This window comes from Stegodyphus dumicola, chromosome X2 (genome assembly GCF_044657685.1).
Source record: "Stegodyphus dumicola isolate Sdum_Otavi_A_Nest chromosome X2, ASM4465768v1".
Classification (NCBI taxonomy): domain Eukaryota; kingdom Metazoa; phylum Arthropoda; class Arachnida; order Araneae; family Eresidae; genus Stegodyphus; species Stegodyphus dumicola.
Window position 1 is genome coordinate 36,076,289 of NC_140781.1, and position 19,072 is coordinate 36,095,360.

At 33.8% G+C, this 19,072-nt stretch overlaps 1 protein-coding gene and 1 non-coding gene across 2 annotated transcripts in view; both read left to right on the forward strand.

Moving 5' to 3' along the window:
* Positions 1 to 19,072, forward strand: part of LOC118182204 (Na(+)/H(+) exchanger protein 2-like) — a 267,934-nt gene that overhangs the window by 62,269 nt on the left and 186,593 nt on the right. The gene's annotated exons all lie outside the window — the stretch shown is intronic.
* Positions 17,500 to 17,573, forward strand: TRNAI-GAU (transfer RNA isoleucine (anticodon GAU)). The gene has a single exon. It is a non-coding gene; the product is annotated as a tRNA-Ile (tRNA).

A 19,072-nucleotide genomic window follows, 5' to 3' on the forward strand; every position in this document is an offset into this window, starting at 1 on the left:
ATCGCAGATTAATTAATTTGTTTTCTGTACGGTTGAGTTCGTTTGCTTTCGAGAACGAATTCTTGAAAGCAGAACTTCGACAGTTCAATCGATGATGCAATACAAGGTAAGCTAAGACGCAACTTCAGTTTCCACATCGTGTATTCTCTGCCTATCGAGTAAGATCGTTATGAGCACTTTCACCATCGTATTACCTTGTGAGACTGTCGACCTGGTTGCGTTCCCATTCAATGACCGAAAGTTCTTACTCGGAAGATCTTTCTTAGTTATGACCTTCATAAGCACACTTCGCAACGCATAAGATAGCATTTTAATATCAATATTATTTACTATATGAACTTTCACTACCAAAATGTAACAAAGTATTTCTTAAATTACGCAATCTAGCAGTATATTTGCGCTAATTGTAACACATCGCAACTTCTTATGAGCCTTAAAAGTGTGGATAAAACTTCTAGGAAAGAATATTTGTAATAAATATCAGGTGAGAATTAAATATGCTTCCCGATGTCAATAATAATTGCAACTGATCTTAACAAGTTTTAAAGAACTCCTAGAATAGAAGCTGAGAATTGAAACTTTTTATAAAATCCTATAGTTTAGTATGTCGAATATAACACACATTTCGGAAGCAATAAAAGTGTAAAATTAGCTGTTATATTACCAAGATCCACGGATCTTCCAACTGACAGCTTATTCCATAAGAGCACGCGTGGAAAATTGTTGAGATATTTGTAATCGCTGATCTTACTGGTTAAAAGGAAGTATAGCTTTATGTCACGTCCGATACATTCATTAGCTTTCAGCCAGGTCAGAGTTATTCTGAAACTTAATCTCATTCCTTATGTTATTTTTGATTGGTTATTTATTGTGTCTTGTTTATGATTTGTTAAACCATGATCTGTTGTAAAGTTATATATATGACCTCTGTAATCGTTTGTCGCTACTTACTTATCTCTGCTTGTACTTATCGTTGCTTGTGTTTCTTTGCATGTAACACTGCGTGTATCTCTGCGTATCTCAATAATAAATATTTGCTTTGCGAGCCACGGCATTTTCTATGCTTAACAAAAATAGAATAATTCATTTCTCCTCCACTTTAAAAACGATTTAGGAGAGGCATCGTAGTTAGTCGACCAGGTAGTGAAGAGTTCACCACTGGCCGCTAACACAGTAGAGGATATCAAACATTTCAGAAGTGAGAAACATGTAAATTGAGTTGTGATATACGAGATTTGGAGATGTGCTGCTGGATGAGCTAAAGACTTGCGCCATAAGAGATGAACATGGGTGGTTACGTTATTTGGATATGTCGAAGAACACGAAAGACATCTCCTGAGAGGACAAGGAAAAGACTAAAAAATAGCTTTGCAGCCATCCCGTTCACCTCATTTCGAGCCCAATTAATAATCAGCGGTCTTAAACACTCAGCTAAGACCGCTGAATCATGGGACAGTAATTGTGATAAATCCTTCCAAGCATAAGCAACTATGCAGTTTTAATAACTTTTTGAATTGTCTGGAAATGAGTTTTGAAGAACGTTTTGAGAAGCGCCAAGTATTATTAAAAGCATAAAATAAGATTACGTCAGCGCAACAAGTTACCTAAAAATGGATACACGTATTATGGACATGTGTATAATGTTTAACTCCTAAAGTGTGGTTTGAACAAACCTCAATCTGATTTGCAGCTTTAAAATATGATGGGAAGAGTATATCACGGCATTTAAATTAACAGCGTAATCTACTTTTTTTTTGTTAAAAATGAAGCCAGATGAAGTGCATTTATTATCCTTTTTTGTTTTAACAAGAAGGAGGGAAGAGAGAGAATATGCTGAGGATAAAAACAGAATATCTGTCACTATTTGGTTAACAGATAATGGCAAATTATACGAGATCTTCTTTTTTTAGGAGGGATGTCTGGATCGAGGATTTTGTGAAGATAAACCACGAAAACCATAAGTAACTAACCCATTCTTCAGAAACTAAGCTCGGAACGAATTACCAATATTCAGCAGTCTCACCCATCATTCACTGATGGTGTATTATCTATAAAACCACGAGCATTGTATCCAACCGCATTTCTAAGAAGTGATCTAAAAGGCTTAGAATAGAGGAAATTTACAGGTGACGACAAACATATTTTAAAACACTGAGAGAATTTGAGAAAAATGAATTACATATGTTTCTTGAAGAAAGCTCAGTGTTGATTAAATGAAATATTGTAAATATAAAATACATTTGCTAGCTCATAATAACATTACTGACTTTCTTTTATTTAATATGCAATTAAGAAATTCAAAATTTACACTTTTTAGTAAACATACTCAGTAGATTAAGACACAATAACACGCCGAACAAATATTAATTTAGAAGTCAAACAACAAAAATCAGCGTCATATTTTCAAATTTTCACAGGACTAGTTTCGATGGTTTTAGTCCTGTGAAAATTTGAAACTATAACGCTGATTTTTGTTGTTTGACTTCTAAATTAATATTCAATATATATTAATCACGTTTCATTTAAATTTCCCAGACAGCCACTCTCAACTTAACTAGTGTACTTGTATTTTCTCTCTCCTTACAACGTGTCTTCATAATGTAATTGGAAGCGCGGACGGATAACAATCGAAAAACCCATAGTTCGTGTCCCAGAGAGGGGATAAATCATGTTTCATGCTACATGCTCGAAATAAATCTAATGACTCCCCAAATGGTGTCCGAAATAAAATGTAATAGACTGTAATTAGTCACCATCAAGATTTGATGACTGGGTCCCATCATTTCCTGTTGCCTTTTAAGTGGAGGTGGGGGAGTGTAAAGAATTTTCTCCTTCCTCACCGTGCCTTCTTGGTGTAATTAGAAACACATCCGGCTAGAAGGTCCAGAGTTCGAATCTCGTTTCTCATGCTTCCTGCTTCAAAACCCTAATGACTCAACAAACTTATGACCTAATATTCTTGAACAACTTATTAATTTCTGTATCTGAATAGTTCGAATAAATGTGAAAATTCACATTTATTCGAAATTTTTGCAAATGACCGCATATTCGTTTAAATAACTGGTAGTTTACCTGTGCAGTACCTAATTTATGCCCTAGTGTTAACATATGTGGAATTATGAAATCATAAAGGTCCAAAACATAGGTTCTAAAATATTTATAATCGACAGCATAATTCTGAATTTGTTAGAATGAACTATACGTATGTTGCAGCGGCAATAAGTAGTTCATTTCGTTTATAACTGGATTATTTTTTCATAACATACTTTCAGATACGATTACACATATATCCATTTAAGCTACAAAAATACCCAGGCACCGATTATAGAAATAATATGCTGATTCCATGAATGGCTTACATTTATCATTTTTGAATTTACAGATTGTACATTCAAGAGAACATTACTGCATGCAGGAAATTTCTGTTTCCCTATATTATCCCCATATAATGTCTTAAAGTAATGAAACGAAATTAAATTACTTTATATGACAAATTTGAAAATGATGTAATTGTCCTACCCCAATTTGGACAATATGAATAACTAGCCAGGTGATTTCATTACATTACATAAAATTAGGGCTTATAGTAAAGTTATCGATACTTCTAGAACCACATGTATTAATAATTGTTTCGCGAATGATCATTGCATATATTTGGCTCATTATTCCCGTTCCCAAAGTAACAAATAAACCATAGTATTATAAATCTTGTATCAATTACTGGCAAAATCCGGATAAATAATTTTCTACTGTAGTAAAAAGAAAGTATATTTTTTAAAATCTTCTTCCATTTATAAAAATATCTGGAATAAATATTAAAAATTGTATTGTATATATTTTATCATAATTAATATACTTGAAAATAAATGCTGCTTAGATAGAATTTTACAGCTAAAAACAATGAAGTAGAGCAGACTGAGCACAATTATTTAGAAAACTATTACATATAGAATACGTAAGTACATTTCTGATTCAAAGAAAGCATAAGCATTAAGTTATGAACTTTGCCCATGTGACAACATATTGAATACTGAGGATACTAAACCACTTATTGAAGGTAAAATTCAGGCCTGCTTCAGAAAAAATAACAGAAAACAGGAATAAGTACAATGCCTGTTAATTAAAAATGTTTCTAAAGTTATGTCGAGATGTGAGTTTTGACTCAGTAGTAGACAAGACAAAGAAGATCGCCAATAGTTTTCTCTTTCCATTTCCTTAGAGTAAACTTATTGTTCCTGTGTAAGGTTTACAAGTTTTTTTGCTTATTTATAATAAATGCCTAAAGCATTTACTTGGAAAGTCTTCTTTTTCATAATATAATGGTCTAAACGAATGGGAGAATTCAAGTATAATTACATATCCTTTACAGATATGCGTCGATACCTTTAAAATAGCTCATAATATTAAACTGCAATAGTACTTCTTATTAAAACAAAAGTATCCTACCTTAATTTTCTTAGGAAATAAATATCTGAGAAATGTCTTAAAAATATCTCATAATGTCTCAAAAATGTCTTAGAAAATAAAAATTTTGATTAATATTTCAGAACGGGGGGGGGAATTATTTTCCCGAAATATAAGATTTGAAAGAGAAACATTTCAAAACACATAGGTAATAAAAGAATGGGAAAGAAGACAAAAGAAAAAGTATAATATTGAAAATTAAAATAATCGACTGCCATTATCTATTTGATTGTTGCAGAAATATGTCATTCGAAAGCGAAATAAGATGTTTAATGTTTAGACATCTTCATTCTTATCTACCTGCGTCAGGAACCTCTTGAGAACATGAGTGTAAGTTATTTCACAATAACAGGGTTACTGCGTAATTTTTTGAAATTTGGAGCTTACGAGAGACTGGATACAACTGGATTATAGAAATATGTAGAACTCACATAATTCCAAATTTCAAGTGACTGTTATTTGATAAGATAAGAGCTTAAATCACAGTTTGACATTATTAGACTGATATAAAATTAAAGACTTTCTGAAAAAAAAAATCATAAATTTTCAGAATTTGAACAAATTTCAGAGTATTTTTGAGAATTTCAGTTTATGCATACTCTAATGCACAGAACATAGTATTTTAGTATAAAATAAATTCCGTAAGTAAATGTACTAAACCTCAGAAATTGGTTTAGTTATAAATTAGTCAGAAAATAATTACCTTAATGTGCAGTTCTCTAATATTTGGATCAGTGGGTGGAGCTCTGTAAGGTTTAAATTTGCATTGTTAAATATATTTCTGTCATCGCAACACACTGCCGGCTAAAAACGATTTTTATGGAGTTTCCAACTTTTTTTAAGCAAAAGGTTAACCTTGTCCTGGGGGTAATACAAATGTGGATAAATATGCCGAGACAAATTTACATCAAGTTCAGGTCAGCCACTCAGACAGTATAGTGGATAGTGAAGCCTACTTGAGTACCAAAGGACCCGAGTTTAAATCCCGAAGAAGGCATGAGTGTTTGTAAGTGTAATGTGTGTTTGTAAATGTGCGGACACGCAAAATAAAGTCCTGTCGAGTGGCATGGTGTTAGCGAACATGGAGGTAGGAAGTAAGATGGAGTCGCCCTAAACAAGTTTCTCTCGTACCCTGCTCTGAAGCACCGGCGATCCCTACGTGGTGACCAAAACATTGGGTCATTTACCATTCAGTTCAATGGGATTTCACGCGTTCGGATGTAAATATTTTGTAATTACGTCGTAAATATACATATAAATGTATATATTTTCTTTTTCTACCACACTTAAGAGTCCTAAGTATGTGAAAAAAACATATTTTTAAACAACATTTCATTCTGAACGGAATTAAATGCTATACTTTTCACAGGACAGTTTTCTCAGAATGGTTTAATTTGAATGAAATATTTTCACAAGTTTTCGTTAATTACATTAGAAAAAAAATTAAGGTAATTCGATTTTATTCGGTTAAAGTACAAAAATTAAGATCAAAGTTTATTGTATTATTAATATTAAAATTATGCATTATTTCTTTTCAATTTATAGAGCTTCTTCCTAAAATACTTCCTTAAATATGACATGATTTTTTGGCTTGTGAGGCATCTTTTAAATCGAAAAATGTATGTCAAGTTATAATTAATGCTCTATTCGGTTCATTTTAAATTAGAGAATTATTAGGAATTAGCGAAATACTTTAAATAGTACTTGACTTTCTCTGAAGATTTCTGAAAGTTAATAAAATAAGTATTATTTAAAACTTGTAACTAAGTTATTATAAAATGTAAGGGGAATATTTCTTTTAATTATACTTACCAGATTTTTTTTTACCCTTCATTTCAACAATACATATTCCAAAACTCTTTATTACGTTCTTCAGTGCGCATCTCATAGCATTTGCTTTACAATACCTTTTAACAGATTGCTTTCCAATACGAACAGTTCTTACTTAAATAGTTTTATAACGTATTTGTCAACAGGATTTCAATTTATGTTTACAATTCAATATTAAGGTTATTATATATTTAGATAACATTTATAATCATTATAGATTAGATACATTTAATAATTAGATTTCTTCACAGTACTTTCTTCACAGTATCAAGGGAAAGCTAACTTATTGGCATATCTGTGTGTATATTTATTAATTTTGACGAGGATTGCAGCATTTGATGGTAATTTTATTTTTAATTAACCCAAATAAGTAAAACGTGTAAGCGCAAAGTGATTATTTTTCAGATATATAAAATTAAAACGATGAGTTTAAAATGGGCAGCAGTAAAGCATCTCCTCTAAAAAATTTTAAAAGGTACATGTTAAATAATATATGGATGTGAAAAAAAAATGTTTTATTTCAAACATTTTGGCGTTTGGAAAATAAAATAAAAGTAGCGAATACTCTATAAAGGGTATCGAAAGACGTATACAATTTTAAATGTACCGTAAGGTTTTTTTCATTCTTTAAGCATAACATTTTGGCGTTTGGAAAATAAAATAAAAGTAGCGAATACTCTATAAAGGGTATCGAAAGACGTATACAATTTTAAATGTACCGTAAGGTTTTTTTCATTCTTTAAGCATAACATTTTTCTTAAAAGCTATATTTTTGTAGTTCAACAGCTTAGAATTTTATAAAACAAATTCATAATCAAAATCGCTGTTGTTAGTTATCGAAAAATAACCAAGATGTGATTTTTGCGTAAATGTCACTAAACTATACAAATTGCTATTATCCATCCCACTATGAATGTTTCTTTCATGCGAAAGTGTCCCTTTTTCGATTTTTATGGAACTGTCGTGTGTCGAAATACTATCAGAACCCTGTCAAGCGAGCTTCTGAATGTAAACAAAGAACACCCCATCTAGTGACCCAAGCTTCAAAGCAGTGCTTCACTTCTAGCGCCGGTTGGCTCCTCCTTCCTTTCCTACCTCCATGTTAGCGAAAGAGGGGTGGGAGACCCTCATAACCGTCCTTTTCAAATTGAGACGGGAGGTCGTTCTGTCCCCTATGTATTGCTCAAGGCTTATCCAACGGCAGATGTAGTCTTACCCTCCTTGCTACTATAAAATTCGTGGGCTTGTTCTGATTAGACAAGATAAGGGAGATTAACTAAAACAACAACAAATAAAGCTCAAGGAACTTTAGTCCTTTATGAAGATTTTTAAAGTTTACTGCTTGATGTTGAGCATGAAGTGCCAGACTCTGTCGCTTTATTTTCATTTCCTTCCTACTTAAATGCTTCACTAAATGGCTTCAATAAACTATAAAATAATGTTGATAGCTTTTTTATCATCTTTTAGGTGTTATCATCATTTAGAATAAACTTATTGTATCATGAGCCCATCACGGGGAATACTTCAAGAACACGCAGTTACATAACACGTTTCCACTAATACTTGTTATAATCTTTTCATAAAGTATCAAGCATTTATGAAATTAACAGTCTAGTACTCTTTGTCAGTGTCTTAATGGTCATGGGGAGAATCATCGAATACGAATTGAAGGAAAAGGACGTTTTAATGACATAAGATGTCTGAATGAAAAAAAAAAAAAAACTGTTAACTGACAACACAATAGAGATTTATCACGATTCTCATGCCAATATTATTTCAAAATTATTTTCAAAGCTCAAAATTATTTTTCAGGCCCCTCTACTTATAATTACATTCATTATTATTTTGTAATCAATTTTATTACAATCAACATTCCATAATTGATTTAAGATCTTAGAGTAAAAATGCAAATTTTGGAGATACAACTAAGGTTCAAATGCTGGTTATTACCAGTTTCACTAACCCCATACATAACCTTATAAGGTATTTCTCCCGCTTTCCTAGCGTGCCTTCGTGGTGTAGTGGTTCTGCACGCTGGGCCGGTATTCCAGAGGTCCGTGGTTCGATTCCCGGCGAAGGCGGTTGCTTATTTTTCATCTTGCCTGCTTCCAAAAGAATATCTAATGTCTCTACAGTTTGCGCCCGAACTAAAAAGGTTGTGGATGATGACTCTCCACACTCAGGATTGGGTCCCCTAAAAACCTCAGTCGCCCTTTAAAAAGGGAATTATATAAGTATTTCTCCCGCTTTCCTAGCGTGCCTTCGTGGTGTAGTGGTTCTGCACGCTCGGCCGGTATTCCAGAGGTCCGTGCTTCGATTCCCGGCGAAGGCGGTTGCTCATTTTTCATCTTGCCTGCTTCCAAAAAAATACCTAATGTCTCTACAACCTGTAGCCCACCAGCGGCCGAGCGGTAAAGTCGCTGAACACTGGTAGTTCGGTCCGAGGTTCGAATCCCGCGAACGGGCTGGCTGCATGGGTGTTTTCGTGGTTTTCCCCATGTGTAACATGTATACGAGCCAGTTTCCCTTAGAAAGTCCTCCACGAAGGCATCCCTCCCCTTAGGCAGATAGCCCTAGTGTGCTTTGCCATAATTAAATACACCACCACACCACACCTCTACAACCTGTTGCACAAAATTGCTTTTTTTCCTCCTTAAGAGCAGAATTAATGAGTCGAAAAACAGTGCCTTTTTATTTCTACTATAATGAATATCGAATCCTATCTATACTTTGACATATCGGCATACATTACCTTGCAGAGAAAGGACAAAACAATGAAGGTTTGGTTGCATTATTATACAAATTGCAAGGTAGCACAGATAAGTGATTTTGCAAATAATCTGAAATTCAAATTTATCACATAAGTTAACGAGGTAAAATGAAAGGAAACGTCTGTTGAGTCAACAGTTGGCCCTCTCAGAAGCCATGAGGAACCTGTTTTTCTAACTGCTTTTGTCTCAGAAGACACATGGAGTTGAGAATATACCTAACACAAAACGTCGAAGTCAGTTTCGGCAGTCAGACATTTTCACAAGGAGTTTCATTTTAGGCTTCCTTCCTTTATACCGCAGCTGAATGCGTTCATTCAAAGGATTTGATAAAGATGGACTGAAGTAGGTAATTAGAATCGTGTTAGGGATACTGGTCATTTTGACAAGCGCTTGAATCGATGCATCCGAAGGCATGTGGTAGCAAGCCCAAAAAGCACCACTGCCAAGATAATGTAAAATATGCATAGGATGTTGAATGCTCCAATATCAGCAGAAAATAATTTCTATATAAATGGTTGAAAGCCGCTTGCAGTCATGCTGTGTTTTACAAAGACTGTTACTGATGCAAAGCAACAGGCGTCGACGACTGCATTTGTTTCTGGACACAACTGTTTAAACGACTGAATGGAGCGTGGTAGCGTAAAGTGAGGAGTCTCGCTTCTCTTTCACAATCCTGCTGCCACTATTAAACGCCATTTTGCTTGAAAATGCGGCATCATAGTTTGGAGCGCGAGCTCCATAGATAGCCGGTCTCTCGTTTTGTATTAGAGGCGCAGTGAAAGTACTACGATATATGGTTGATGTTCTGCAGGTTTTGGCACTACCCTACCTTCAGCGATTGCAAAATACTGTTTTCCAGTAACATAACACCACAACGCGCACGGACAGTTATCAGTCTACAAGGCCTGCAAAATGGCTTCCCTGGCCGCTGAGGACTCCTTATCTAAGACCGATGAGTATTTGTTGAATGTGATTGACCGTTGTTTGCTTTACCTTTCCCTACCTCAGCTGGAGAACAAACTGCAGGGAAATGGCTGAAATAGGAATTTGACCATCCATTCCTTAGGACTATCTGATGCACATTCATTTCATCTGTACCTCGAAGGAATGCTTCTTGTATCGCCGAGAGTGGTAATCTTATTTCCTACCGATCGGCTTGTATATTTTATTGGTGTATTGCATTATCTCTTACAAATTAAAATCTCTTATTTATGTGTACGTTCTCTGTCTGTCTACCAATTTTCATCCTCTTCTACTCAGGATTTCATGTAATTACATTTTCTTTGTCAGACACTATGATCCATATTGAAAAGTTTAGCAAAGCACATTATCCGTTAGCATAACAAAAAAAATACATCAATTATATAATTTTTTTACTAAGCATTGCATAATTTAAAGGCTGTTCTTGAATAACAGACTTTTAAATTTCCTTGCTTTTAAGGAAAATTCGGGAACTAATGACTAATTCTCTATAATTTAATATTTGCTCTATGTGACAATATTCAGACCTCGTATGAACTAATTAATAGTTATAAAACGGTTAACAACTGCTACGAAAATATTTTCTAAATTTCTCTGATCGTAAAATTCTCAAAACATGTAAAGTCAATCGTTGGTATTACTATTAAAAATATTTAATCCAAAGCAATTTTCAGTTACTTCCAGGTGCTTTGTGCCATACCATTGAAACAATGTTAAATCGAAAACATCGCTAAAAATGTTCAAAAATAGTTTGTTATTGCTTCTAATAACGTGGTTTCGATTTCTGATTATTTTATGTCGCAAAATTATTCCTAAAATTTCACCAAACTTAATCCATTATTTTTTACCATAAGGAAAAGTTCAAAATGAATAATAAAAAAGAGACTAGAAGATTGCGGCAGACCATTTAAAAAAATGTGGAAAGGAATGAAAATAAGTTAGTAATTTTGATTTCTAATTATCTAACAATTAAAAGGCATGCATATTAGAAAAGACTAAAACGTGCAGAGAAATGCAGTAAAATACTATATCAAAATTTAAATAGTCATGCAATAACACTCAAACTGTGTGTCATATTTAACTTCAAATAGAGTTTATCTTAAACAAACTTCATATTTTATTTGATTGTACTAAAATCCAAAACCCGCAGATTCAAAAAATTTCCATAATCCTCAATAAATCAAAGAAAAGTGATTTAATATCGCTGGAAAATAATTGTTCAGCAGTCAGTCTAGACATTACGCATGAACTTCACATGGAAAAATAACTAGTCAGGTGTTCGCAGTAAAGACTCTAAACGACCAAAGGAAAGGCACGAACAGAATGGATTGAGTTGAGCTCGGTGATTAAGTGTCGATTGTCATGACCTTTGATCAGGAATGCTATAGAATACTACGTTAAAAGTAGCCACGTGCTTTGCTGAAATGGCACTGAGTTTGAGGGCATTTCGTCATCAATAAATGCAGTGATATTAATTAAAGTTCGACACTGATGAGATCAGAATATCTTCTATTCTATGAACTCGAAGATTTATTTCTATGACAAACATATAATTAAAGTAAGTGATGCTGTTTGAATCTCCGCTTTTTTACTCACGATCTTTCATCTGTTACCCGTTACTTACTTCACTAATCTTTACCTTATAATCTTCATATCCTTTTAGTCTTCGCTCTAAATAAGACCAGGATGATTTTGGAAAATTAATTTACTCGGATAACTGATTTTCATGTTTAAAATAAAACGTTTACTTTTTCAAGTAAGCCCATTTCATAGTTTAACTTCAGATTTCCCAAAAGCTGATTATTTCACTTAGTTTTGAAACATTGTTTTAAATGAACAGAAATTTATTTAAAAACATTATGTACTTGACTTCAAAACTAAATTGGGATTTAAAGTAAAACGGTTGACATTGAAAACATTATTTCTGCCGTAAATACCATTGGTTTGTTTTTCCTCAATATAAATCGCAATCGACTCATTTGTTATTTATTTATTTATTTATTTGATTAATTTTTTGTAACAAATTACAGTTTGGAGCTTTTAGATTACAGCCCTGTGCGTTAGATGACTCTCAAAACAGGTTTTTATGTCCAAACCCAGAGGCTACAGAAGATGGAATTAATTACAAATTCGGAATATGAAATGTGAGGCAGATTTGGAAAGCTGCATACAGAAACAGTCGCTGCCTTCCCCGAAAAAAAAATTAAATTATCCAAGGCTATGACAAGATCGATCAGACGATTTCAGAAATTTTGCTTATACCCTTTATATCGCGTTTTCCTTCAGATCTTATACCTCCCTATCGTAGTTTCACTGTAATAAATCTGAGTATGGATAAAATGGGTATCATTGGTTGGATAATTTATGTTCGGATAAAAGTTGTACTGTATTTACAGCCGCCTTCTTTATACAGCATTATTATTACTGGTTAAGTTAAATCAGAAAGATTGTTTTATTTTGACTTAACACATCGAAAGCCTCGAAATATTGTATAACTATGTTTTCATTGCTAAAAATAAAATATCATGATGGAAAAGTTTCATTCCGATTCTATACTATCTTCTTTGGGGAGCGTATAAGATACGTATGAAAACGAAGGATGACATACAGGCAAACAAATCGACGATTTTGACGGAAAATGTATTGAGAGGGGATTTCATCGGCGACATGGCATGCTTTCGTGCATTTTTTAGGGGGAAGGAGCTTGTTTGGCGAGAAAATTCATCCCCTTTTATTCGCCATCGGCATAAACTTCATTTGTATGCGTGAGTAATCGACAGTATAATATGACAGTCAGGCAAAACAAGCTAGTTTCTTAATTTTCTTTTATAACGGCTGCAAATAAAAGAGACAGAATCCATCCAATTATTTCCAACTGTTCCGAGGCAATTCTAGTTGTAGTTTTTTACTTCTTTGGCTTCATGCCAGAAAAGCTGCTTGAGTGGCTATGAAGATTTTTTGGTTCAAATTCTAGCTAGAGGAAGGTATTTTGCGTGTGTCTACTAAAATACATAAACATTCTATGGAAAAGTGCGTGTGTTGTTTCTAAACTAAGTAACTGCACCCCTTTTCTCAAGGTGGTAACCTATCACCTTTCTTTTTAAGTAAATTAATAGGTTGAATACTTTCTTTTGACTTATTAGTTTCTCAATCACGTTCAATGTAAATTAAAAATGTTGTTCTGGTTTCACAACTTTTTACTTCCAGCAATATGATGAGAATTTTAAAAGCTTAATGATCTCAAAGAAAAAAAAATTCTAAACATGTAGGAGAAAAGGAACGGTAAAATTTAAATAACTGCAAATATTGTTCCAAATATAGGACATAATTTATATTTGCGTAAAATGCATTCTTTCCTTCAATTTTTAAGATAGTTGCTTGCCGTGTAATAAAATTATTTTAAAACTTTACAGATTCAGTCATTCTGCTTTTACTATAAAGAACATTCACAAATTTCGAATTTCGATGTGCGTTGCAAACGTTTATATATCCCGCAGCATAGAATCTAAGATATTTTAGAAATGTTAGAAAATATATTGTAGAAAATACTATATATATTTCTTATAAATTACTAAGTAATTATCAGGTTTCTGAAAGCTAACTGTGTAATTTAATTCAATGTATCAGTCATTTACAAAGGAAGTTATAACATGCCATGACTTATTATGAAACATCACAAAATGTACTTTCATGACAAAGAGACATTCCTTACGATTTTGCTCTATTGAACGCGTATATGTCTTGATGATTCTCCCTTTGTGTAATGTAAATGAAAGTTGTATGTGTTTGTTTAATCTATTAAGGAAAAGCATGAGGGAGCTATCTGTTTAAGGAGTAAGATATCTCGGAGAAGGAGTTTTTAATGGAAACTGGCTCGTATTCACGTTACAAATAAAACTAAAAGAACCGTATAAGAAACACAACACCTTAATTTTCTAACCACAGATTTTGATCTTTTATGCAATTTCATAAACAGCTAATGAATTTTCAGTGCATTATTGATAATGTTAACAAGTGATTTATCACTCCAGGTGCACGGAATTGTTTTTGTAATTTATTCAAAAATTAATAATATGTATTGAGATTTAGATATACGAAAATATTTGAATCAGTACACATGAATATTTTTTATACTACTTTATATATAAAATTTCTGCTTAACTCTTATAAGCGTCCAACTAGTGTCTAGAGCCTGGAAACACTGATAGTTCCTTCGGATTCCATTTCTGGTGGTTGATGAGGCTGCATGCATGAAGATTTTGTGATTTTCTTCATGTTTAATGAAACTGCGAACCGGTGTTTCTTAAAAACTTTCTCCACGAAGACATCCCTTTCCATTATCAGACAGCTGCAGTGTGTTTTATCATCATCAAATAATACACTTCTAAATCTTATATGCATTTGATTGGTTTAATTGAATGTAGCAAAATATATCTACCTTGGGAATATCTGCCTTGGGAGGGATAATTTCGTCGAAAACCTTTAAATGGATGCTCACTCATACTCATGTCAAACATAGACAAATCATACAACCCCACTGCGACGAGACAGCTTATTGTGAACTGATCCTGGAATAAACTACCGGTGTTCTCAAGTCGTATTCAATTGATCGCTTGTAAGCTATAGGCACGGGAAGTTCATATGTGTCTTGCCATTGTCACAGTTAATTAAGTAAATATGACCATACCTCATTTAAAACGTATACCGTCACCTCAGTTGGAAATATAAGCTATATGATGAATGTATTGATTTCGAAATCTAATAATTTATTGAGCAAAATTAATATAAGTGCAGCAGTGCAGTACTTTTAATAAAGCATCTTCAGAAACGTGTGAGTTATTAATACAATTATACTTGTTTTCTTATGACAGGACAGGAAAAAACATCTTTTGATCTTAGTAGTAATTTTCTTCGGATAGCTATTTATCGAGCATTTTGTCATAATTTATAAACCTAAACTCTAATAGAAGGAGTGGAGGCTGTATTTATAAAACCATCAAATTGTACCAATATATATGGAAGTTTTACAATTGAGTAAACCCTGTAATGTTTACGAGTGGAGTCAACCAAACAAATCTCTACTTTATCAATGTCTAAGAGTGTTTGTTTTTTTCGAATCGAACCACATCAGACTGCAGCTATTTGTACATATAATGTTTCTAAATTTAATGATTATACTATGCTCGAAAGTAGCGCTAGAGTTTTCACAATGAAGTCTTTAATTTTACTTGCTTTATAAAATTGTTGTTTAAATAATATATATACATATATATATAATTCTCCCTCTAAGTTCATCCTTTCTCCCAAATTTGAGATCTTTCTAAATTACATAACGCTGCTTGAAAAAGGTAACTAAAACTAAAATTAACCAATCACAGCTCAGCTTTACTTATACACCTACGTAGTATAAATACTGCTTCGTGCGCAATTACGCCCCCTTTATTCTGACTTCTGCCATGCAAACAATTCCGCACTGCTACGCTTACTTATCTAAGATGACGTCTTACTTTAAAAACCCCTGTACATGGAAATTATTGTATTCTGTCTATGATTACAAAATATCTTGTCTGCAAAAGGATGATTTGATATGCGTAAAAATAAAGATGGTGGTTCTTCAAATTCAGTTTTGTTGGCTTCGTCTGTATGCCTTTGCATTCAACTATTCTACAGCCAGAAGTTAAAAGTACCGAATTCCTCCTACAAATTAAAATATGACACACATATATATATGTATATGATATTTTGGCATACGTGACGAATCTTGGCATCAAAGGTCAGGCATGGCTTTATGCAGAGTGGTAAGGAGGATATCCAAGGACGACACAAATTGATTTAGTTTTCAATCGCACATTTTTATTCACTCTAATTAGCAGATCATTTTCCTTTTAGATAACACTCTTTAAATTACATATCCATAACAGTTTTAACTAAGTATGATTGAATTTAAACTCTATGCGTCATAACTAATTCTAACAAAGGAAGAAAAGATGAACAGGGCAGCGCAGAATCTTGTAGGAGCGGGACTAGGAAGCAATCTGACTGAAAAATGGCGTGTACTCAGTATTTATAGTAGCGGTTACGTAATAGGCTAGCAAATTCTAGAAGGTACTGGTATAGGGGGAAGATCCTAAATTGCAGAAAATTAATTAAAGGTTGCGTGTTCGCGTAGAGCAAAGCCATCGTATTTTTTATATTTTACATATATATATATATATATATGTAAAATATTAAAAATATATATATAAGGTAACCCCCATTCTTAATTAGTAGAATCTCTAAAATACCTGGTCCTCAAAGTATTATATTCAAACTAACAAGCGCACTCAATATCAGTAACTTAAGAATTGATCGGTTAGGAAGCGATTTTCAGCAAGATAGGCTGATTAATTGATGTGGTGAACTGAAGAACGTGAAAATACTTCACTGCAAGAGTTGCGGTATAAAAATAAAAAAATACTTCCACTGTCTGGTGCACGAGACGGTTCGGCCAATGATGCCGGAGACTGAAGATTATCGCTCCAACTCCTCCGAAGCCATGGAACTCTTGAACTGAAAATGTTTTCAATTTGCATACTTTTATTTTCAGCGTCATTGTACCTTTTCGTACCTGTGTGTCAAATGATGTTTATCAAGACAAGGAAATGACCATGAAATAATCACTTCATTGCATGCAGCAATACAAATGACGTATGTTTTGTTCATGGATTTCAATATAAAAGATTTGATTCCCTCTTTATAGCTTATACACTTTTCGCTGATCTTCCTGTTATACAAATTATTTGTACAGTGGTTATTGTCACAGTAAATACACCGCATGTGAGAGAACTGAGGATCGAGGAAGCCAAATTAAATTCAAATATTTGCCTAATATTTATCATTGGGCAGATGCTGACATTAGAACTGATTAAAATTCGTGGCAAACACCGAAATTTGTTTTTGACATTAAATCACTTGGTTTATATTGTATATAGCAATACAATCCATTTTCTTTCCTAACATTCCTAGACGTTTATATCCAGTTTCTTAAAATAAGGCAAAGAATTTTATAAAAAAAAGTATTTTACGAAAACACTTTCTCCACCGTGTCCGAGGGAGTTTTGTAAATATAAAAACTAAATTCTTGAGTGATCCACCTAGGCCAATAATCATAGCACATAAATTGTTAATTAAATTTGATAAGCCAAGTAAAAAACGTCCGATGTATTTGCCGAAGCATTCGCAGAGATATTGGCAATTAATATTTCCATGCTGTTAATTACAAATTTAAAACTAGCACTATTACTTAAAATTAGGCAAGACAACAACCAAGGTTTTGAATGAGACTCAAAATAAAAAGCTTTGTTGCTCAATATATATATTTCTTTTTATTCCTTATGTATGATTAATTAACATAAGGTGACATAACATGATAATTAACATAATAATTAAGGTATTTCTCCCGCTTTCCTAGCGTGCCTTCGTGGTGTAATGGTTCTGCACGCTGGGCCGATATTCCAGAGGTCCGCGGTTCGATTCCCGGCGAAGGCGATTGCTCATTTTTCATCTTTCCCGCTTCCAAAGATATACCTAATGTCTCTACAAACAATTAAATGTTTGTACATCTGGAATCCAAATCATACATAAATTACAGTAATATATATAGAGGTATACTGTACCACGCTGTCTCACATGTGGGTTTCATTTATGAGTTTACTTAGGCATGTTTCTCTTCTGTCTTAATTCTTAGCTAATTAATGTCTAATGCAGAACCATTTATTGTCGAAATTAGCAACATTTGTTTTACTTGCTCTCTAAATATGATCGAAAATTGTGTCTCCCTCGCTAATGTTTAATAAAAATTAATTAAATTCGCTTTGGAATATTTCCTCTAATTTTGCATACAAAACATTTTATGTTTAACTTTATGAAAACATAATGAATATTTGACTTATTTCATTACCACTCTGTTGGCATAGTAATAGGGCTGCTGCCATAGGCTTGAGCCCGCGTTCGAATTCCGTAGAAGGCATTGACATTTTTAAGTGTTATAATGCCTGTGCAACTTGGGGCATTTAAGAAACTGTCGAACCGTAAGGCCTATGGAAAAACGAAAGAAGGGTGGGCAACCCACAGATCCGTTCTCCAGCAGGATTCTCCTTCAAAATGGGACGGGGCTTGGGAAATTACTACTTTAATTTGTAAGTGCCAAAGCCAACGACAGGCGTGTCCCTTGCCTCTTAATCACGATAAAATCGTGCGCATGATATAACGTTACTGTCAGACAACTAAGATAAGTCACAACAGTAACACGTAATTGCAGTGTTTGCCATAAGGGGACTACACTGGGTTTGAACACGCTAATGTTTCAAACTATTTTTAAAAAATTCCCTAAATTTTTTTTTTTTTGAAAAATTGCATAACTACGCATTCAGAATTAATATTTAAAGAAATAAACCCGCAGACCTTTTTTTCGAATACCTTGTAAAACTAAACAATGTTGTTCTCAGGTCTCCTTTCTTTGCTTAAAGCACACAAGCAGCACTTTTTTAAAGTACTAATTCGAGTAATTTACTGTCACCCTGTAAATCTCGTGAGGTCACTCAGCCGGTATAGTAGTTAGTGACGCTGAATGCCGTATCGATGAGCCCGGATTCGAATCTCGGAGAAGGTATAGGTGTTCGTAAGCGTATAGTGTCTGTGCGGCAAGGGGACACTCAAAATACATGGCTGGCCGAAAGTCCTCTTGAAGGGTTAATGGTAGAGCAAGAGGGGTGGAAATTCTTCAATCAGTCCTCCGGAGTGCTCTTCCTCAAAACTGGGGAGGGACGTTAACAATCAACTACGTTCAGCAATACCCGTGGATCAGCTACTGCGGAACAGACTATGGTTCAGCAACCAGAAGTCACCTATGGTAATACAGAGGTACTGGCCTAGCTTCTACATGTACCTCTAAATCTCGTGAAATACATTTAGACAATGTAGACCTCTGAGAACTGACAAGGGTGTGTGTGTGTGATTATGGCAAAGCCTCGAGGGCTATCTGCCTA